The 8,589-nt window shown below is 51.5% G+C and overlaps 1 protein-coding gene across 3 annotated transcripts in view; it reads left to right on the top strand.

The window, feature by feature from the left end:
• Nucleotides 1-1,531: 1,531 nt before the first annotated feature.
• The window catches only part of nicn1 (nicolin 1), a 102,477-nt gene continuing 95,419 nt past the window's right edge, over nt 1,532-8,589 (top strand). For 2 of the 3 annotated variants that reach the window (XM_038810805.1, XM_038810804.1), the window contains exon 1: nt 1,532-1,681. The gene's annotated coding sequence lies outside the window, so the exon portion shown is untranslated. The remainder of the gene's footprint in view (nt 1,682-8,589) is intronic. The other variant, XM_038810807.1, reaches the window with a different exon arrangement.

Below are 8,589 nucleotides of genomic sequence, written 5' to 3'. Positions count from 1 at the left end.
CACTATGACAAATTCCCAGTCAGATGGCTTCAGAATTCAGCAATCTCAACTGCTCTAAGTAACACTGGACTCGAGAGCAGGCATAGGCCGTTTTGCCCTGAAAACCTACTCCACCACTCAGTATCATGGCAGATGTGGTTGTGATCTCAGCTTCAATTTCTTGTATGACCTCCCTTGACTCTCATCAAGAATCTGTAAAACCTGAGGCATTGAATGCATTCAATGACAGAGGCTCCACTAGTCTCTGTTGAAAGAATTCCACAGGCTAATGAGTTTTTTTTGAGAGAAAAAATTCTCTTGAAATTAATTTCTCCTCAATCCTGTATCCCCAATAAATGGAACTTATCTCCCGGTACCCAATCTTACCAAGTCCCCTCAGGATCTTTTCAATTAAGCCAGCTTATTCTCCTGGACTCGAATGGGTATAGGACCCAACCAGTTCAATCTTCTTTCTTAAAGTCAGACACAAGTCTGTTTTCATGGGGTACTTTGGTGCTCATCTAAGTGTCTTCACTTCAGAAGCAGTTTGGACTACTCTAGTCAGGTTCTAGCTCCTGATAACCATTTATTTCCGCATCTACACACTTTTAATATTCAAGTCTTATCCAGATTTGCATCTGAACTGACCTAGCTTGTTCAGAGTAAGGAGCATTTACAACTTTAAGTTCTTTGTGAGATTAGCATTATTTATTTTCTTCTTCAAGAGGTCCAGGTTTAATTCTGCCCTCTGTGCAAGGCAGCACCTGCTGGTTTCTTTCTTAAGAGTACATGTCAGGAACTGATACCAGGTGAGCTAAGGTCTGAGAAACCTCAAAGCACTTTCAACATTCACTTGTGAAGAGATTGAAATCAGTCCAGGTGGATAAACACCAAGACAGCACAAACTAACCACTGAGTTGCTGTGCAGGAAAAGCTCATGTTTCAATACAATTGAAAATTTCATTTCAAATTGAAATCATTTCAAATGACGTTTCATTTCATTGACCTTTAATACTACTTGTGATTCCAACTGTTATGTAATAGAACAGGGAATCCAAATAGCTATTATTCAAACTTTAAAACAAAATGCATGCAGGTCGTGATCTCAATAAAGTCTACTACGCCTTTTGGGACAAAAATATGACTTTAAAAGTCACTTTTTCCACATTATCTAATATCCTATCACCAAGGGCCGGTTTGTCCGTTAAATACGGATTTCCCGCCTAAAAAACGGTTGAAGCCTCATTTTCAAGAGGACCTAATTTTACCAATTTCCCCATCAGTTCAATTGAATTTGTGGCACAAAAATTATGCCTTTATATGTCAACATTTGTCTTCACGTTTGCGTTACTCGCTAGAGACTGAAATTTATAATAAAAATTCTGCCCTCTCAACTCCCATTTCCACAACCCCCAAAACCGCTTTCGCTTCTGACCGCGCGCAATTCCGATTAGACCTATTTATAGTCCGCGTAACCACGAGGTCAGCGTCACGTGCCGCGCGTGCCTTAACGTCATGATCACGTGTTCTCTCTCCGGCTCGCCCGCCGCTGACGTCACCGCCACCGGGCCCCACCCCCTCTGGTCACGTGATCTGTCGCTATGGTCGCGCTCCGCCTTCCACCAAATCAATGGATCCGGTTTGTTTGAGTTAAAATCGGAAGATATTTACCATCATTTATTCCAAAATTACTAAACAGACGGTAAGATCTGCGCTTTGTGATGGTCTAATTGTATCTGGGACAATTGTGTGATTTTTAAACCCAATCTTCCCTGATCACAACGGAGATTTGCTCAGACCATTTGATTGTTTTATTTTAAAACTCCGTTATTATCTAAAAGGTTTCATTATTCTGGATATATTATGATATCTGACATAATCAATGTTTATCACACTCCTGCTCCTTTATTATATCAACAATCATGGTTACATTGGGTAATAAAGCTTAAAATTCACAAATAATTCCACCTCCCAATAAAATAAATCCCCTTTTCCCTTCTCATTTCCCTCTCTCCATATGTGCTCCACATGTAAACTCTATGTACAAGTGTTCTGGGTGTGGACAACTGCAGTTGTCAGTTTGGCTCATTTGATCAAAGGTTTGGGGTTCAAACCCCACTTTCTGAAGCAGTTTATAATCTAGATTAAGAACGGAGAGCAGCTATACTTCAAATGTGAGGCATCATAAATCAGCATAATATTCTCCGCACCCACTGCCTGTACACTAGGTGCCCCAGTGCCCATCTACTAGATGCCCCAGTGCCCATCTACTAGATGCCCCAGTGCCCATACACAAGATGGTCCCTGCATTCCCTCCACATCCACTGATTACCCCAGCAGTCGTTTCACTGTGTCTATTGCAACTAATTGCATCAAGTAGCCCACTATAGTCCTAAAATAGGTCCAAAGTGCATGAGCACCTGGTAAATTGAAAATTGCCTTGGATAAACTGAAAAAACTGGAACAAAATCTATTTCAAAACATGAGATGGAACTGTTCCCGATGCTGCTTTTCCTCCCTTGGCTACTTTTTAATCAATTTCTACCAGAAAAACACTGCATAGGCTGCAATCTGAAATGAAGACAATAAATGCTGGAAATGTTTATGGGGAAATGCCTTGTATCATAACTCAGAAAGTTAAAAATATAGGTTTTAAGCTGGAATGTGGATATCTCTGGTAAGGCTAACATATGTTGCCCATCCCTTATTGTCTTTCAACTGAGTGGCTTCCTAAACCATTTCAGAGGGCAGTTAGGAGTCAACCACATGTTCTCGGTCAGGAGTCCAGTGACATAACCACTACGCCATTATCTCTTTGAGCTAGATAAAAGGCAAGGTTTATGAGAGCGTGGGAGGCATAATCTAGATTTGATGAAAGGTAATCCATTTGGGCAGCACGGTAACACAAGTTTTTTTTTTTAAATAATTTTTATTGGAATTTTTTACAGAAAATATAACAACAAACAATGAAAAGCAACAATAAAACACCATAATAACTGTAACACCCCCAAGACCGTATCAACACATGTATCACACTCCCCCCCCCCCCCCCCAAACCCAGTAAACAACAAGAGAACTTAAAAATAAATTAAAATTAAATAAGCAAACATAGTCAACGTGTGTCCCCCTCCCCCCGGGTTGCTGCTGCTGCTGACCCAGTACCCTATTGTTGAACCAGAAAGTCGAGGAAAGGTTGCCACCGCCTAAAGAACCCTTGTACCGTATCCTCTCAGGGCGAATTTGACCTTCTCGAGCTTAATAAAATCCGCCATGTCATTGATCCAGGTCTCCACGCTTGAGGGTCTCACATCTTCCACTGTAGCAAGATCCTCCGCCGGGCTACTAGGGACGCAAAGGCCAGCACACCGGCCTCTTTCGCCTCCTGCACTCCCAGCTCCACCCCAACCCCAAAAATCGCGAGACCCCAGCCTGGCTTGACCCTGGATCCTACCACCCTCGACACCGTCCTCGGCACCCCCTTCCAGAACTCCTCCAGTGCCGGGCATGCCCAGAACATATGGGCATGGTTCGCTGGACTCCCCGAACACCTGACACACCTGTCTTCGCCCACAAAGAACTTACTCATCCTAGACCCGGACATGTGGTCCCGGTGCAGCACCTTGAATTGGATGAGGCTAAGCCGCGCACATGAGGAGGAAGAATTAACCCTCTCCAGGGCATCAGCCCATGTCCCATCTTCGATCTGTTCCCCCAGTTCCCCCTCCCACTTAGCTTTCAGCTCCTCTACTGACGCCTCCTCCACCTCCTGCATTACCTTGTAGATATCAGATATCTTCCCTTCTCCGACCCAGACCCCCGAAAGCACCCTGTCACTCACCCCCCTTGCGGGAAGCGAAGGAATCCCTCCACCTGCCACCTAGCAAACGCCTTTACCTGCAGATACCTGAACATGTTCCCCGGGGGGAGCCCAAATTTCTCCTCCAACTCCCCCAGGCTCGCAAACCTCCCATCAGTGAACAGGTCCCTCAGCTGTCTGATGCCCGCTCTGTGCCAACCCTGGAATCCCCCATCAATGTTCCACGGGACGAACCGATGGTTCCCCCTTAACGGAGCCTCCATCGAGCCCCCCACTTCCCCCCCATGTCGCCGCCACTGCCCCAAATCTTGAGGGTAGCCGCCACCACCGGTCTCGTGGTATACTTCGTAGGAGGGAGCGGCCACGGCGCCGTTGCCAGGACCCCCAGGCTTGTATCTCCACAGGACGCCCTCTCCATCCGTTTCCATGCTGCCCCCTCCCCCTCCATCACCCACTTGCGCACCATCGACACATTGGCCGCCCAATAATACCCCGAGAGATTGGGTAACGCCAGCCCCCCCCATCTCTACCCCGCTCCAAGAAGACCCTTTTCACCCTCGGGGTCCCATGCGCCCAAACAAAGCTCATGATTCTGCTATTCACCTTCCTAAAAAAGGCCCAAGGGATAAAGATGGGAAAACATTGAAAGAGGAACAAGAACCTCGGGAGAACCGTCATTTTGACGGACTACACTCTACCCGCCAGCGATAGCGGCACCATGTCCCACCTTTTGAATTCCTCCTCCATTTGCTCCACAAGCCTGGTAAAATTAAGCTTATGGAGAGTCCCCCAACTCCTGGCCACCTGCACCCCCAGGTATCTGAAACTCTTCACTGCCCTCTTAAACGAGAGCCTCCCAATTCCCTCCTCCTGATCACCCGGGTGTACTACAATTACCTCACTCTTGTCTAGATTTAACTTATAGCCCGAGAAGCTCCCAAACTCAGCCAACAGCTCCATCACCCCCGGCATTCCCCCCTCTGGGTCCGCCACATACAACAGCAGGTCGTCCGCACACAGCGATAACCTATGTTCTTCCCCACCCCGCACCAGGCCCCTCCACCTCCCCGACTCCCTCAGCACCAAAGCCAAAGGTTCAATCGCCAGTGCAAAAAGCAAGGGGGACAGGGGGCACCCCTGCCTGGTCCCACGGTAGAGCCTGAAGTACTCTGATCTCCTTCCATTGGTAACTGCACCATCGGGGCCTCATAGAGCAACCTCATCCATTTGATGAACCCCTCCCCGAATCCGAACCACTCCAGCACCTCCCACAGGTACCCCCACTCAACTCTATCAAACGCCTTCTCTGCATCCAGCGCCACCACTATCTCCGCCACCCCCTCCACCGCCGGCATCATAATAACATTTAACAATCTCCGCACATTCGTGTTGAGCTGCCGTCCCTTGACAAATCCTGTCTGATCCTCGGGTATCACCCCTGGAACACAGTCCTCTATCCTGGTGGCCAGGATCTTCGCCAGCAACTTGGCATCCACATTGAGGAGCGAGATTGGTCTGTATAATCCACACTGCAAGGGGTCCTTATCCCGCTTCAGGATCAGAGAGATCAGCGCCCGTGACATCGTCAGGGGCAAAGCCCCCCCCTCCCATGCCTCATTGAGGGCTCGCACCAACAGGGGCCCCACCAGATCCGCATACTTTTTATAAAATTCCACCGGGAACCCATCCGGCCCCGGCGCCTTACCTGACTGCATTTGACCAATCCCCCTGACTAGCTCTTCCAACTATCCACATCCAGGAGCTCCCCCACCAGTCTCTCCCTCTCCCTCCTTTCCCTATGGGCCCGGATGGAAATCAGCTCCCCCCGGATCACTGCTTTCAGAGCCTCCCAGACCGTCCCCACCCGGACCTCCCCCTTGTCGTTGGTCTCAAGATACCCCTCAATACTTCCCCGGACCCTCCTACACACCTCCTCATCAGCCAGCATCCCCACATCCAGGCGCCACAGCGGGCCATCTCCCATCTCCCCCATCTCCAGATCGACCCAGTGCGGAGCATGGTCTGAAATTGCTATGGCCGAATACTCGGCATCCTCCACCCTCGGGATCAATCCCCTGCTCAGGACGAAAAAATCTATTTGTGAGTAAACCCTATGAACATGGGAGAAAAAGGAATACTCCCGCGCCCTCGGCCTCCCAAACCTCCAGGGATCCACCCCTCCCATCTGGTCCATAAACCCCCTCAGCACCTTGGCCGCCGCCGGTCTCCTACCCGTCCTTGAACTGGACCGGTCCAGTGGGGGATCCAGCACTGTGTTAAAGTCTCCCCCCATGATCAGGCCCCCTGCCTCCAGGACCGGAATGCGGCCCAACATGCGCCTCATAAAGCCAGCATCATCCCAATTCGGGGCATATACATTAACCAGCACCACCTTCTCTCTCTGCAGCCTACCCTTCACCATAATATATCTGCCCTCCTTGTCCGACACCACCTCAGACGCCTCGAACGCCACCCTCTTCCCCACCAGAATCGCCACCCCCCCTGGTTCTTCGCGTTTAATCCTGAGTGGAAAACCTGCCCCACCCACCCCTTCCTCAGACGAACTTGGTCTGCCACCTTCAAGTGGGTCTCCTGGAGCATAGCCACGTCCGCCTTCTGCCCCTTCAGATGAGAAAATATTCTAGTTCTCTTAACCGGCCCATTCAGCCCCCTCACGTTCCAGGTAATCAGCCGGATCAGAGGGCAACCTGCCCCTCTCCCCCACCGGCTAGCCATAGCTTATCGACTGCTCGCCGCAGGCCAGCACACCCCGCCCGACCCGTTCCCCATGACGATAACACCTCTCCTCTACCCCCCCGGCCCACACCAGCTGCTTCCTGGCCATTCCAGCAGCAACTCGGTATCCCCCCCCACCCCCCCAGGCTAGGACCCCTCCTAGCTGCGACGCACCCTCCATGGTACTTCCGTGAGTCAGCTGACTTCTGCTGACCCCAGCAACACCCGCCAAAACCCGGCCCCTCCCAACATGGGGTCATCCCCCCTCCTGCCACACCTCCTTGGCACCGCTTCAGCGCGGGAAAAAACCAGTAGAGGCCACGCCCCCACCCGACATGGGGTCATCCCCCCTCCTGCCACACCTCCTTGGCACCGCTTCAGCGCGGGAAAAAACCAGTAGAGGCCACGCCCCCACCGCCAGCTCCAACCCCCCTGCCCCGCAACACGGGAAACCAGAGGAAAGCCCGCGCTTTCACACTGCCCCACCCCACCCTTCTGACGCAGCTCCCCAAATTCCAGCTCCACCCCATCCCCCAGCCCCGTACAGAAGAGAAAATAAAAAAGACAAACCCCCACATAACCCAAAACCATACCCAAGAGACCCACAGAGCAAAAAACCAGCATAAAAAACACATGTCAAAGTTACAAAAACAGCAACAGCAAAAACAGCAACGACCATGGAGCACCGGACCCCGCAGCCCCCAGACCCTAGTTCGAGTCCAGCTTCTCCGCCTGTACAAAGGCCCACGCCTCCTCCAGGGACTCGAAGTAGTGGTGCCGGTCCTTATATGTCACCCACAGATGCGCAGGCTGCAGCATTCCAAATTCGACCTGCTTGGCATGCAGCACCGCCTTCGTCCGGTTAAACCCGGCCTGCCGCTTAGCCACCTCCATACTCCAGTCCTGGTAGATTCGCACTACCGAATTCTCCCACTTGCTGCTCTTCTCTTTCTTGGCCCAGCGCAGCACACACTCCCGGTCGCTGAATCGATGGAACCGCACCAGCACCGCCCACGGGGGTTCATTTGTCTTGGGCCTCCTGGCAAGCACTCTGTGGGCTCCCTCAAGCTCCAGGGGCAAATGGAAGGATCCCGCTCCCATCAACGAGCTCAGCATTGTGGTCACATAAGACGGAAGATCCGGCCCCTCCGCCAGGCCCAGGATCCTCAAATTCTTTCGCCTCGTGCGAACGTCCAGCTCCTCCAAGCGGTCTTGCCACTTTTTGTGAAGTGCCTCGTGCAACTCCACCTTCCCCACGAGGACCACGGCCTCCTCCTCCCGCTCAGCGGCCTGCCGCTGCAACTCCCGAATGGCCACCCCCTGGGCCGTCTGGGCCTCAAGCAGCTTGTTGGTAGTCGCATTCAGGGAGTCCAGCAACTCAGCCTTCAGCTCCGCAAAACAGCGCAGAAGAGCAGCTTGCTGCTCCTGCACCCACTTCCACCAGTTCTCGGGTGCTCCGCCGGCCGCCATTTTGTCCTCCTTACCCCGCTTTTCCTGGGGAGCTGCTGCAGTCTTTTCCGTTGCCCCACTCCGGGGAAGCACCATAAATTTCGGGGAAAGTTCCTCCAAACACCTTCCCCCACCGGGAATCGTCGAAACAGCGCCGTTTGGGGCCCTAAAATAGGCCCGAAAGTCCTTTAATAGCGGGAGCTGCCGAACGTGCGGCTTAGCTCCGCATCGCCGCAACCGGAAGTCACGGTAACACAAGTTGATAGCACTGTGGCTTCACAGCGCCAGGGTCCCAGGTTTGATTCCACTCTGGGTCACTGTCTGTGCGGAGTCTGCATGTTCTCCCCATGTCTGTGTGGGTTTCCTCCGGGTGCTCCAGTTTCCTCCCACAGTCCAAAAACGTGCAGGTTAAGTGGATTGGCCATGATAAATTGCCCTTAGTGACCAAAAAGGTAAAATGCGGTTATTGGGTTATGGGGATAGAGTGGAGGTGAGGGCTTAAGTGGGTCGGTACAGACTCAATGGGCCGAATGGCCTCCTGCACTGTATGTTCTATGTTATATTTCTCTCTCCATTGATGCTGCCAAATATGCTGAGTATTTCCAGTA

Source organism: Scyliorhinus canicula, chromosome 11, assembly GCF_902713615.1.
Source record: "Scyliorhinus canicula chromosome 11, sScyCan1.1, whole genome shotgun sequence".
NCBI lineage: Eukaryota > Metazoa > Chordata > Chondrichthyes > Carcharhiniformes > Scyliorhinidae > Scyliorhinus > Scyliorhinus canicula.
Note: the sequence above shows the minus strand (reverse complement) of the source record. Positions and strands in the feature narration are given on the sequence as shown.